Below are 15733 nucleotides of genomic sequence, written 5' to 3'. Positions count from 1 at the left end.
TTACATTTCATTACATTTCATTTCAAGTTTCACATTTAAATTTACTTCATTTCACGTCTGATTACTTTTCATTTCAAGTTTCACATTTAAATTTACTTCATTTCACTTTTGATTACATTTGATTTCACGTTTAACATTTAAATTTACTTCATTTCACATTTCATTGCTTTTCATTTCACGTTTCACTTTTTAATTTATTTCATTTCACGTTTCATTATTTTTCATTTCACGTTTCACATTTAAATTTACTTCATTTCACATTTCATTACATTTCATTTCACGTTTCACATTTGAATTTACTTCATTTCACATTTCATTACTTTTCATTTCACATTTCACAATTAATTTTAGTTCATTTCACATTTCATTTCACGTTTCACATTTAATTTTAAATTATTTCACATTTCATTTCACGTTTCACATTTAAATTTACTTCATTTTACGTTTCACTACTTTTCATTTCACGTTTCACATTTCATTAATTTTTATTTCACGATTCACATTTAAATTTTCTTTATTTCACATTCCATTACTTTTCAATTCTTGTTTCACATTTATATTTTATTTATTTCACATTTCATTACATTTCTTATTTCATTTCACTTTTCTCATTTCATTTCTCATTTCATTTCACTTTTCATTTTAAATTTAATTACATTTCACTTCACATTTCACATTTAAATTTAGTTCATTTCACATTTAATTACTTTTCTTTTCATGTTTCACATTTAAATTTATTTCATTTCACATTTCATTTCAATTTTCGCATTTCATTTCACTTTTTATAACTTTTCAATTCACGTTTCACGTTTAAATTTACTTCATTTTATTTTCATTACTTAAGATATTTCATTTTACATTTCATTTCACATTTCATTACATTTCATTTCTCGTTTCACAATAAAATTTATTTCGTTTCACATTTCATTACTTTTAATTTCAAGTTTTACATTTAAATTTACTTCATTTCTCTTTTCATTAATTTTGATTAAACGTTTCACATTTAAATTTACTTCACATTTCGTTAGTTTTCATTACATTTTTCAAATTTAAATTTACTTCATTTCACATCTCATTACTTTTGATTTCATTTTTCACATTTAATTTTACTTCATTTCAAATTTCATTACTTTTCATTGCATGTTTCACATTTAAATTTACTACATTTCACATTTCATTTCACGTTTCACATTTAAATTAACTTCATTTCATATTTCATTACATTTCATTTCACGTTTCACATTTAAATTTACTTCATTTCACATTTCATTTCACATTTCACGTTTAAATTTAATTCATTTCACATTTAATTAATTTTGGTTTCACGTTTCACATTTAAATGTACTTCATTTCACATTTCATTACTTTTCATTTCACATTTCTTATTAAAATTTACTTCATTTTACGTTTCATTACTTTTTTTTTAACGATTCACATTTAAATTTACTTCATTTCACATTTCATTACTTTTCTATTCACGTTTCATATTTATATTTACTTCATTTCACATTCAATTACAGTTAAATTTTCTTTTCACATATAAATTAACTTCATTTCGCATTTCATTACTTTTCATTTCACGTTTCACATTTAAATACACTTCATTTCACATTTCATTTAGCGTTTCACATTAAAATTTACTTCATTTCACATTTCATTTCACGTTTCACATTTAAATTTACTTTATATCACATTTCATTTCACGTTTCACATTTAAATTTCGTTCATTTCACATTTCGATTCACTTTTCAGATTTAAATTTATTTCATTTCACATTTCATTTCACGTTTCACATTTAAATTTATTTCATTTTACGTTTCACATTTATATTTATTCATTTCACATTTCATTACTTTTCATTTCGCTTTTCACATATGAATTTACTTCATTTCACATTTCATTACTTTTCATTTCGCGTTTCACGTTTAATTTTAATTCATTTCACATTTCATTTCAAGTTTTACATTTAAATTTACTTCATTTCACATTCCATTATTTTTAAATATACTTTTCACATTTAAATTTTCTACATTTCACTTACCATTACTTTTCTTTTCTCATTTCATATTTAAAATTACTCCATTTTACATTTCATTAATTTTCATTCCACGTTTCTCATTTTAATTTACTTCATTTCACATTTCATTTTTCACATTTAAATTTAATTCATTTCATTAATATTCATTTCACGTTTCAGCTTTAAATTTACTTCATTTCACATTTCATTACTTTTCATTTCACGTTTCACATTTAAATATATTTCATTTCAAATTTCATTATTTTCATTACACGTTTCAAATTTAAATTTACTTCATTTCAGATTTCATTACATTTCATTTCAAGTTTCACATTTAAATTTATTTCATTTCACATTTAATTACTTTTCTTTTAATGATTCACATTTAAATTTACTTCATTTCACATTTTATTTTATGTTTCACATTTAATTGTATTTCATTTAACGTTTCGTAGCATTTTATTTCACGTTTCTCAGTTAAATTTTCTTCAGTTCACATTTCATTACTTTTGATTTCACGTTTAACATTTAAATTTACTTCATTTCACAGTTCATTTAATTTGATTTCACGTATCACATTTAAATTTACTTCATTTAACGTTTCATTACTTTTCTTTTAATGATTCACATTTAAATTTACTTCATTTCACATTTCATTACTTTTCATTTCACGTTTCACATTTAAATTTTCTTTATTTCACATTTCATTACATTTCATTTCACATTTCACGTTTAAATTTACTTCCATCCGCGTTTCATTAATTTTGATTTCACGTTTCACATTTAAATTTACTTCATTTCACATTTCATTTCACGATTCACATTTAAATTTACTTCATTTCACATTTCATTTCACGATTCACATTTAAATTTACTTCTTTTCTAATTTTATTACTTTACTTATTTCAAGTTGCACATCTCATTTCACATTTTATTTCACAAATCATTACTATTCTTATTTCATTTCACGTTTCACATTTAATTTTACTTCATTTCACATTTAATTAATTTTGATTTCACGTTTCACATTTAAATGTACTTCATTTCACATTTCATTAATTTTGATCTCACGTTTCACATTTAAATTTACTACATTTCACATTTCGATTCACGTTTCAGATTTAAATTTACTTCATTTCACATTTCATTACTATTCATTTCAAGTTTCACATTTAAATTTACTTCATCTCACATTTCATTAATTTTGATTTTACCTTTCACATTTAAATTTACTTCATTTCACATTTCATTACATTTCATTTTACTTTTCAAATTAAAATTTTCTTTATTTCACATTTCATTACTTTCAATTTCATTTTTCACAGCTAAATTTACTTCATTTCCCATTTCATTAATTTTGATTTTACCTTTCAAATTTAAATTTACTTCATTTCACATTTCATTAATTTTGATTTTACCTTTCACATTTAAATTTACTTCATTTCACATTTTATTAATTTTGACTTAACCTTCCACATTTAAATTTACTTATTTTCACATTTCATTAATTTTTATTTCGCGTTTCACATTTAAATTTTCTTCTTTTCACATTTTCTTTCACGTTTCTGATTTAAAATTTACTTCATTTCACATTTCATTACTTTTCATTTCGTGTTTCACTTTTAATTTTACTTCATTTCATATTCCATTTCCTTTTCACCTTTCACATTTAAATTTACTTCATTTCACATTTCATTACTTTTCATTTCAAGTTTCACATTTAAATTTACTTCATTTCACATTTCATTTCACGTTTCACATTTAAATTAACTTCATTTCACATTTCATTTCACGATTCACATTTAAATTTAATTCTTTTCAGATTTTATTACTTTACTTATGCACATCTCATTCCACATTTTATTTCAAAAATCATTTCTTTTCTTATTTCATTTCACGTTTCACATTTAAATTTACTACTTTTCACATTTCATTTCTCATTTCACATTTAAATTTACTTCATTTCACATTTCGATTCACGTTTCACATTTAAATTTACTTCATTTCACATTTCATTACATTTGATTTCATGTTTCACATTTAAATTTACTTCATTTCACATTTCATTTTTCACAATTAAATTTACTTCATTTCATTAATATTCATTTCACCTTTCACATTTAAATTTATTTCATTTCTTGTTTCACATTTAAATTACTTGATTTCACATTTCATTATATATGATTTTACGTTTCACGTTTAAATTTACTTCATTTCACTTTATTATTTTACTTATTTCATGTTTTGAATTTCGGTTGGCGTTTTGGTTGGCGTTTTGGTTGACGTTTGACATTTCGGTTCAAGTTTCATTTCAAATTTCATTACATTTCGTATTTCATTTCTCGTTTTACATTTAAATTTACTTCATTTCACATTTCATTACATTTCATTTCACGTTTCACATTTAAATTTACTTCATTTCACATTGCATTACTTATCATTTAATGTTTCAAATTTAAATTTACTTCACATCACATTTCATTACTTTTCATTTCGTGTTTCACATTTAAATCTACTTCATTTCACATTTCATTACATTTCATTTCACGTTTCACATTTAAATTTTCTTCATTTCACATTTCATTACATTTCATTTCACATTTCACGTTTAAATTTACTTCCATCCGCGTTTCATTAATTTTGATTTCACGTTTCACATTTAAATTTTCTTCATTTCACATTTCATTTCACGATTCACATTTAAATTTACTTCTTTTCAAATTTTATTACTTATTTCAAGTTTCACATCTCATTTCACATTTTATTTCACAAATCATTACTTTTCTTATTTCATTTCACGTTTCACATTTAAATTTAATTCATTTCACATTTCAATTCACGTTTCACATTTAAATTTACTTCATTTCACATTTCATTTCATGTTTCACATTTAAATTTACTACTTTTCACATTTCATTTCGCTTTTCACATTTAAATTTACTTCATTTCACTTTTCATTAATTTTCATTTCACGTTTCACATTTAAATTTACTTCATTTCACATTTCATTTCACGTTTCAGATTTAAATTTATTTCATTTCACATTTCATTACTTTTCATTTAACGTTTCACCTTTTAATTTACTTCTTTTAACATTTCATTACTTTCAATTTCACGTTTCACATTTCCTTACATTTCATTTCAAATTTAATATTTTAATATACTTATTTTCACATTTCATTACTTTTAATTTCACGTTTCACATTTCATTACATTCCATTTAACGTTTCACATTTAAATTTACTTCATTTCACATTTCATGTCACGTTCCACATTTAATTATATAAGATTTCAAATTTCATTACTTTTCACATTTAATTTCACATTTCATTTCACGTTTCACATTTAAATGTACTTATTTTCATAGTTCATTTCACGTTTCGCATTTAAATTAACTTCATTTCACCATTCATTACTTTTCATTTCCCCTTTAACATTTAAATTTTCTTCATTTCACATTTCATTTCATGTTTCACATATATATTTACTTAATTTCACGTTTCATTACATTTTATTTCACGTTTCACATTTAAATTTAATTCATTTCACATTTCATTACATCTCATTTCTCGTTTCACATTTTAAGTTAATTCATTTAATAATTCATTACATTTCATTTCATGTTTCACATTTAAATTTAATTCATTTCACATTTCATTTCTCGTTTCACATTTAAATTTACTTCATTTCATATTTCATTTCTCATTTCACATTTAAATTTATTTCATTTCACATTTCATTTCACGTTTAGCATTTAAATTTAATTCATTTCACATTTCATTTCAAGTTTCACATTTAAATTTTTTTTCATTTCATATTTCATTTCATGTTTTACATTTAAATTTAATTCGTTTCATATTTCATTTCACGTTTCACGTTTAAATTTACTTCTTTTCACATTTCATTTAACGTTTCACATTTCATTTTACATTATTTCACATTTCATTACCCATTTCTCTTTTAAATTTAGTTCATTTCACATTTCATTTCATGTTTCACATTTAAATTTATTTAATTTCACATTTCATTACATTTCATTTCACGTTTCACATTTAAATTTATTTCATTACTTTTTTCACATTTAAATTACTACATTTCACATTTCATAACATTTCAGACCATATTTCACATTGAAATTTTCTTCATTAAATATTTTATAACATTTAATTCCACGTTTAACTTATATATTTACTTCATTTCACATTTCAATACTTTTTATTTCACGTTTCACATTTAAATTTACTTTACTTCACAATTCATTAATTTGTATTTCATTTTCCACATGTAATTTTACTTTATTTCACATTTCATTGATTTTGATTTTACGTTTCACATTTAAATTTATTTCATTTCAAATTTCATTAATTTTGATTTCACGTTTCGCATTTAAATTTGCTTCATTTCACATTTCATTACTTTTCATTTCACGTTTCACATTTAATTTTACTTTTACATTTCATTAATTTTGCTTTCACGTTTCACATTTAAATTTACATCATTTCACATTTCATTAATTTTCATTTCACGTTTCAAATTAAATTTACTTCATTTCACATTTCATTTGTTTTCAATTCACGTTTCAAATTTATATTTACTTCATTTCACATTTCATTACTTATAATTTCACGTTTCACATTTATATTTACTTCATTTTACATTTCTTTTCATGTTTCACATTTAAATTTACTGCAATTCACATTTCATTTCACATTTCACAATTAAATTTACTTCATTTCACATAAAATTACTTTTAAATTTTCTTTTCAAATTTAAATTTACTTCATTTCACATTTCATTAATTTTGATTTCAAATTTCTCATTTAAATTTACTTCATTTCACATTTCATTAGACGTTTCAAATTTAATTTTACTTCATTTCACATTTCATTACATTTCATTTAATGTTTCACATTTAAATTTATTTCATTTCTTGTTTCACATTTAAATTTCTTCATTTCACATTTCATTATATATCATTTCAACTTTCACATTTAAATTTACTTCATTTCACTTTATTATATTACTTATTTCATGTTTTGAATTTCGGTTGGCGTTTTGGTTGGCGTTTTGGTTGGCGTTTTGGTTGGCGTTTTGGTTGGCGTTTTGGTTGGCGTTTTGGTTGGCGTTTTGGTTGACGTTTTGGTTGACGTTTTGGTTGACGTTTTGGTTGACGTTTTGGTTGACGTTTTGGTTGACGTTTTGGTTGACGTTTTGGTTGACGTTTGACATTTCGGTTGAAGTTTCATTTCAAATTTCATTACATTTCTTATTTCATTTCTCGTTTTACATTTAAATTTACTTCAGTTCACATTTCATTAGTTTTCATTTCAAGTTTCACTTTTAAATTTCCTTCATTTCACGTTTCACATTTATTTCATTTCACTTTTCATTACATTTCATTTCTCGTTTCACATTTAATTTTACTTCATTTCAGATTTCATTACTTTTCATTTTACTTTTCAAATTTAAATTTACTTCATTTCCCGTTTCAAATTTAAATTTACTTCATTTCACATTTCATTACATTTCCCTTCGCGTTTCACATATAAATCCATTTCGTTTCTCGTTTCAAATTTAAATTTAATACATTTAACTTTTGATTACTTTACATTTCACGTTTCACATTTAAATTTACTTCATTTCACATTTCATTACTTATCATTTCACCTTTCACATTTAATTTTACTTCATATCACATTTCATTACTTTTCATTTCACGTTTCATATTTAATTTTAATTCATTTCTGGTTTCAAGTTTAAATTTACTTCATTTCACATTTCATTACTTTTGATTTCGCGTGTTTCACATTTAATATTACTTCTTTTTAAATTTCATTTCATCTTTCGCATTTTAATTTACTTCATTTCACATAGCATTTTACTTATCAAATTTAAATTTACTTCATTTCACATTTCATTACTTTTCATTACACGTTTCACGTTTAAATTTACTTCATTTAATAATTCATTACATTTCAATTCCCATTTCACATTTAAATTTACTTCATTTCTCATTTCATTTCACGTTTCACATTTAAATGTACTTCATTTCTCATTTCATTTCACGTTTCACATTTAAATTTACTTCATTTCTCATTTCATTTCACGTTTCACATTTAAATTTACTTCATTTAACATTTCATTACTTTTCATTTCACGTTTCACATTTAAATTTACTTCATTTCACATTTCATTACTTTCATTTCACGTTTCACATCTATATTTACTTCATTTCCCGTTTCATTTCATTTCTTTTCTCGTTTCACGATTCACATTTATATTTACTTCATTTTACATTTCATTTATTTTGATTTCAAATTTCACATTTAAATTTTCTTCATTTCACATTTCATTTCACGTTTCTCTTTTAAATTTATTTCATTTCACATTTCATTACATTTCATTTGTTTCACATTTAAATTTATTTCATTTCTTGTTTCACATTTAAATTACTTCATTTCACATTTCATTAGATATCATTTCAACTTTCACATTTAAATTTACTTCATATCACATTTCACATAATTTCAGACCATATTTCACATTTAAATTTTCTTCATTAAATATTTTAAAACATTTAATTCCGTTTAACTTAAATGTTTTCTTCATTTCACATTTCAATACTTTTCATTTCACGTTTCACATTTAAATTTACTTCATTTCACATTTCATTACATTTCATTTCACGTTTCACATTTAAATTTACTTTAGTTCACGTTACATTTCACGTTTCACATTCAATTTATTTCATTTCACATTTCATTATTTTCATTTCAAGATTAACATTTAAATTTACTTCATTTGACATTTCATTACTTTTCAAGTTTCACATTTAAATTTACTTCATTTCACATTGCATTACATTTTGATTTCACGTTTCACATTTAAATTTACTACATTTCAAATTTTGATTCACATTTCAGATTTAAATTTACTTCATTTCACTTTTCATTTATTTTCAAATCACGTTTCAGATTTAAATTTACTTCATTTCACATTTCATTACTTTTCTTTATTCGTTTCACATTTATATTTACTTCATTTCACATTTCATTACATTTCATTTCATGTTTCACATTATATTTTCTTCATTTCATATTTCATTTCACGTTTCACATTTAAATTTACTTCATTTCACATTTCATTAATTTTGATTTCACGTTTTACATTTAAATTTACTTCATTTCACATTATAGTACTTTTCAATTCAGGTTTCACATTTATTTTTACTTCATTTCACATTTCATTCCACGTTTCACATTTTAATTTATTTCATTAAACATTTAATTGCTTTTCATTTCACGTTTCACATTTAAATTTACTTCATTTCACATTTCATTACTTTTCATTTCATGTTTCACATTTAATTTTACTTCATTTCACATTTCATTTTTCACATTTAAATTTACTTTATTCAACATTTCATTAATTTTGAATTCATGTTTCACATTTAAATTCACTTCATTTCACATTTCATTATTTTCGATTTCACGTTTCACATTTTGATTTATTACATTTCACATTTCGATTCACGTTTCAGATTAATATTTATTTCATTTCACTTTTCATTACTTTTCTTTTTCCTTTTCAAATTTATATTTACTTAATTTCATGTTTCATTACTTTTCATTTCAAGTTTCTCATTTACATTTACTTCATTTCACATTTCATTACATTTGATTTCACGTTTAACATTTAAATTTACATCATTTCACATTTCATTATTTTTCATTTCAAGTTTCACTTTTAAATTTACCTCATTTCACATTTCATTAATTTTCATTTATATTTTCACATTTAAATTTACATCATTTCATATTTCATTAGTTTTCATTTCAAGTTCCACATTTAAATTTACTTCAATTCACATTTCATTACTTTTCTTTATTCGTTTCACATATAAATTTACTTCATTTCACATTTCATTAATTTTGATTAAACCTTTCATATTTCAATTTACTTCATTTCACATTTCGATTTACGTTTCAGATTTAAATTTACTTCATTTCACATTTCATTAGTTTTCATTTCACGTTTCAAATTTAAATTTACTTCATTTCACATTTCATTACTTTTCATTTCATGTTTCACGTTAAAATTTATATCATTTCACTTTTCGATTCACGTTTCACATTTAAATTTTCTTCATTTCATATTTCATTTCACGTTTCACATTTAAATTTTCTTCATTTCACATTTCATTTCACGTTTCACATTTATATTTACTTCATTTTACATTTCATTACTTTTCATTGCACATTTAAATTTACTTCATTTCACATTTCGATTCACCTTTCACATTTAGATTTAATTCATTTCACATTTCTTTACATTTCAATTTTTGTTTCAAATTTAAATTTAGTTCATTTCACATTTCATTTTTCAAATTTTAATTTACTTCATTCCACTGTTCATTAATTTTGATTTCACATTTCACATTTAAATTTATTTCATTTCAAATTTCATTAATTTGATTTCACGTTTGACATTTAAATTTATTTCACTTCGCATTTCATTTCATTATATTTCACGTTTCACATTTTAATTTACTTCATTTCACATTTCATTACTTTTGATTTCATTTTCCACATTTAAATTTACTTCATTTCACATTTCATTACTTTTAAATACTCATTTCACAATTAACCTTCATTTCACACTTCATTACTTTTCTTTTCACGTTTCAGATTTAAATTTACTTCATTTCACATTTCATTACTTTTCATTTCGCGTTTCACATTTAATTTTATTTCATTTTACATTTCATTTCAAGTTTCACATTTAAATTTACTTTATTTCACATTTCATTACTTTTCATTTCAGGTTTCATATTTACATTTATTTCATTTCACATTTTATTTTACGTTTCAGTTTTAAATTTACTTCATTTCACATTTCATTACTTATTTCACGTTTCGCATTTCATTTCACATTACTTTTCACATTTCATTTATTTTCCTTTCACGTTTCACATTTTAATTTACTTCAATTCACATTTCATTACTTTTCCTTTTACGTTTCATTAAAATTTACTTCATTTCACATTTCATTAATTTTGATTTCATGTTTGACATTTAAATTTACTTCATTTCACATTTCACTAATTTTCATTTCAGGTTTCATATTAAGTTTACTTCATTTCACAGTTTATTTTACGTTTCATTTTTAAATTTAATTCATTTCACATTTCATTGCTTATTTCATGTTTCACATTTCATTTCACATTACTTTTCACATTTCATTTATTTTCCTTTCACGTTTCTCATTTAAATTAACTTCATTTCACTTTTCATTACATTTCAATTTTCGTTTCACATTTAAATATACTTCATTTCGCATTGCATTACATTTCATTTCATGTTTCACATTTAAATTTACTTCATTTCACGTTTTTTTACTTTTCATTTCACGTTTCACATTTAAATTTACTTCATTTCACTTTATTATTTTACTTATTTCATGTTTTGAATTTCGGTTGACGTTTCGGTTGACGTTTCGGTTGACGTTTCGGTTGATGTTTCGGTTGACGTTTCATTTCACATTCAATTACATTTGATATTTCATCTCTCGTTTCACATTTAAATTTTCATCATTTCACATTTCATTAATTTTCATTTTATGTTTCACATTTAAATTTACTTCATTTCACATTTCATTACTTTTCACTTCATGTTTCACGTTTAAATTTACTTCATTTCACTTTTCATTTCACGTTTCACATTTAAATTTACTTCATTTCACATTTCATTAGTTTTCATTTCACGTTTCACATTTAAATTTACTTCATTTCACATTTCATTTTTCACATTTAAGTTTACTTCATTTCACATTTAATTAATTTTGAATTCACGTTTCACATTTTAATTTACTTCATTCCCCATTTCATTAATTTTGATTTCACGTTTCATATTTAAATTTATTACATTTAAAATTTTGATTCACGTTTCATTTTTAAAGTTACTTCATTTCACATTTCATTGCTTATTTCACGATTCACAATTCATTTCACATTACTTTTCACATTTCATTTATTTTCCTTTCACGTTTCACATTTAAATTTACTTCATTTCACATTTCATTACATTTCATTTCACGTTTCACATTTAAATTTACTTCATTTCACATTTCGATTCACGTTTCACATTTAAATTCACTTCATTTCGAATTTCTTTAATTTCATTTCACGTTTCACGTTTAAATTTACTTCATTTCACGTTTCATTACTTTTAAATTCTTGTTTCACAATTAACCATTTCAAACTTCAATACTTTTCTTTTCACGTTTCAGATTTAATTTTACTTCATTTCACATTTCATTACTATTCATTTTGCGTTTCACATTTAAATTTACTTCATTTCACATTTCATTACTTTTCATTTCACGTTTCACATTTAAATTTATTTCATTCCACATTTCATTAATTTTGATTTCACGTTTCACATTTAAATTTACTTCATTTCACATTTCATTACTTTTCATTCCACGTTTCACATTTAAAATTACTTCATTTCACATTTCATTACTTTTGATTTCATTTTTCACAGTTAATTTTTATATCATTTCACATTTAATTAATTTTGATTTCACTTTTAACATTTAAATTTACTTCATTTCACATTTCATTACTTTTCATTTCACGTTTCACATTTAAATTTACTTCATTTCACATTTGATTACTTTTTATTTCACTTTTCACATTTAATTTTTTTTCTTTTCACATTTATATTTACTTCATATCACATTTCATTACATTTCATTTCTCTTTTCACGTTTAATTTTACTTCATTTCTCATTTCATTTCCCGTTTCACATTTCTATTTTCTTCATTTCACATTTCATTTCATGTTTCACATTTAAATTTACTTCATTTCATGTTTCATTACACTTGATTTCATTTTTAACATTTAAATATACTTCATTTCAAAATTAATTAATTAATATAACGTTTCACATTTAAATTTACTTCATTTCTAATTCATTATTTTGGTTTCATTTTTCACATTTAAATTTACTACATTACACATTTCATTACTTTTCCTTTCAATTTCACATTAAAATTTACATCATTTCACATTTCATTACATTTAGATTCACGTTTCAGATTTAAATTTACTTCATTTAACATTTCATTACTTTTAATTTTTCGTTTCAATTTTAAATTTTCTTCATTTCACATTTGATTACTTTTGATTTCACGTTTCACATTTAATTTTTCTTCATTTCACATTTCATTACTTTTCTTTTCATGTTTCACATTTAAATATACTTCATTTCAAATTTTGATTTACGTTTCACATTTAAATTTACTTCATTTCACGTTTCACTTTTAAATTTACTTCATTTCACATTTCATTACATTTCATTTCACTTTTCACATTTAAATTTACTTCATTTCACATTTCATTACTTTTCATTTCACGTTTCACATTTCAAATTATTTCATTTCACATTTCATTACTTTTGATTTCATTTTTCACAGTTAAATTTACATCATTTCACATTTAATTAATTTTGATTTCACATTTCACATTTAAATTCACTTCATTTCACATTTCATTATTTTCGATTTCACGTTTCACATTTTGATTTATTACATTTCACATTTCGATTCACGTTTCAGATTAATATTTATTTCATTTCACATTTCATTACTTTTCTTTTTCCTTTTCAAATTTATATTTACTTAATTTCATGTTTCATTACTTTTCATTTCAAGTTTCACATTTAAATTTACTTCATTTCGCATTTCATTACATTTGATTTCACGTTTAACATTTAAATTTACATCATTTCACATTTCATTATTTTTCATTTCAAGTTTCACTTTTAAATTTACCTCATTTCACATTTCATTACTTTTCATTTCACATTTCACATTTAAATTTAGTTCATTTCACATTTCATTACATTTCATTTCACGTTTCACATTAAAATTTATTTCATTTCACATTTCATTACTTTTCATTTCACGTTTCACATTTCATTAATTTTAATTTCATGATTCACATTTAGATTTACTTCATTTCACATTTCATTACTTTTCATTTCATGTTTCATATTATAATTTACTTCATTTCACATTTCATTAATTTTGATTAAACGTTTCACATTTAAATTAACTTCATTTCACATTTATTTACTTTTCATTTTTCGATTCAAATTTAAATATACTTCGTTTCACATTACATTTTTCACATTTAAATTTTCTTCATTTCACATTTATTAATTTTGATTTCACGTTTCACGTTTAAATTTACTTCATTCCACATTTCATTAATTTTGATTACACGTTTCACATTTAAATTTACTTAATTTCACATTTCATTAAATTTGATTTTTCGTTTCACATTAATATTTACTTCATTTCATGTTTCATTATATTTTATTTTTGTTTCACATTTAATATTACTGCATTTCACATTTCGTTACATTTCATTTCACATATCACATTTAAATTTTATTCATTTCACATTTCATTAATTTTTATTTCATTTTTCACATTTAAATTTGCTTCATTTCACATTTCATTACATTTCTTTTCATGTTTCACATTTAAATTTACTTCATTTCGCATTTCATTTTACGTTTCACATTTCAATTTACCTCTTTTCGCATTTCATTTCTTGATTCACATTTCAATTTACTTCATTATACATTTCATTTCTCGTTTCACATTTAAATTTATATCATTTCACATTTAATTACATTTCATTTCACGTTTCACATTAAATTTATTTCATTTTACGTTTCACATTTATATTTATTCATTTCACATTTCATTACTTTTCATTTCGCTTTTCACATTTAAATTTTCTTCATTTCACATTTCATTTCTCGTTTCACATTCAAATTTACTTCATTGCACATTTCATAACTTTTCATTTCTAGTTTCACGTTTAAATTTACTTCATTTCACTTTCCATTACTTTTAAATTTTCTTTTCACATTTAAATTTTATACATTTCACTTACCATTACTTTTCATTTCTCATTTCACATTTAAAATTACTCCATTTTACATTTCATTAATTTTCATTCCACGTTTCACATTTCAATTTACTTCATTTCACATATCATTTTTCACTTTTAAATTTACTTCATTACACATTTCATTATTTTTGATTTCACGTTTCACATTTAAATGTACTTCATTTCAAATTTCATTAAATTTGATTTCACGTTTCACATTTAATTTTACTTCATTTCACATTTCATTACTTTTCATTTCACGTTTCACAATTACATTTACTTCATTTCATATTCCATTACATTTCATTTCACTTTTCACATTTAAATCTACTTCATTTCACATTTCATTACTTTTCATTTCACGTTTCACATTTAAATTTACTTCATTTCACATTTCATTACTTTTCATTCCACGTTTCACATTTAAAATTACTTCATTTCTCATTTCATTACTTTTGATTTCATTTTTCACAGTTAATTTTTATATCATTTCACATTTAATTAATTTTGATTTCACATTTAACATTTAAATTTACTTCATTTCACATTTCATTAATTTCGATTTCACGTTTCACATTTAGATTTACTTCATTTCACATTTCATTACTTTTCATTTCACGTTTAACATTAATTTACATCTTTTCACATTTCTATTCACGTTTCATATTTATATTTACTTCACTTCACATTTCTTTACATTTCATTTCACGTTTCACATTTAAATTAACTTTATTTCACATTTCATTAC

Source organism: Cyrtonyx montezumae, unplaced genomic scaffold (genome assembly GCF_038088225.1).
Source record: "Cyrtonyx montezumae isolate F1298 unplaced genomic scaffold, pur_monq_1.0 scaffold_2, whole genome shotgun sequence".
NCBI lineage: Eukaryota > Metazoa > Chordata > Aves > Galliformes > Odontophoridae > Cyrtonyx > Cyrtonyx montezumae.
Note: the sequence above shows the minus strand (reverse complement) of the source record.